A 218-nucleotide genomic window follows, 5' to 3' on the forward strand; every position below is an offset into this window, starting at 1 on the left:
AACCAGTTCCTTCAGGACATGTCTAGGATTGAGGCATGACAGACAGACAGGGAAAATGAAAAGCACGCAAGGAACGGAAAGCGTCCCTCCCTCCAGTGGACCTGGCGGGCAGCACTCAAACCACAGCAGTGCAGGGACTTCACTCCCTTTCGGGGGAGACGTCTCAAACAGTAAAGCAGCTAATGGGGGCGGGGTCAGCTGATAGAACGCTGGCTTAC

At 55.0% G+C, this 218-nt stretch overlaps 1 protein-coding gene across 9 annotated transcripts in view; it reads right to left on the minus strand.

Moving 5' to 3' along the window:
- Positions 1-218, minus strand: part of Scaf8 (SR-related CTD associated factor 8) — a 195,343-nt gene that overhangs the window by 88,905 nt on the left and 106,220 nt on the right. The gene's annotated exons all lie outside the window — the stretch shown is intronic.

Source organism: Meriones unguiculatus, chromosome 20 (assembly GCF_030254825.1).
Source record: "Meriones unguiculatus strain TT.TT164.6M chromosome 20, Bangor_MerUng_6.1, whole genome shotgun sequence".
Lineage (NCBI taxonomy): Eukaryota > Metazoa > Chordata > Mammalia > Rodentia > Muridae > Meriones > Meriones unguiculatus.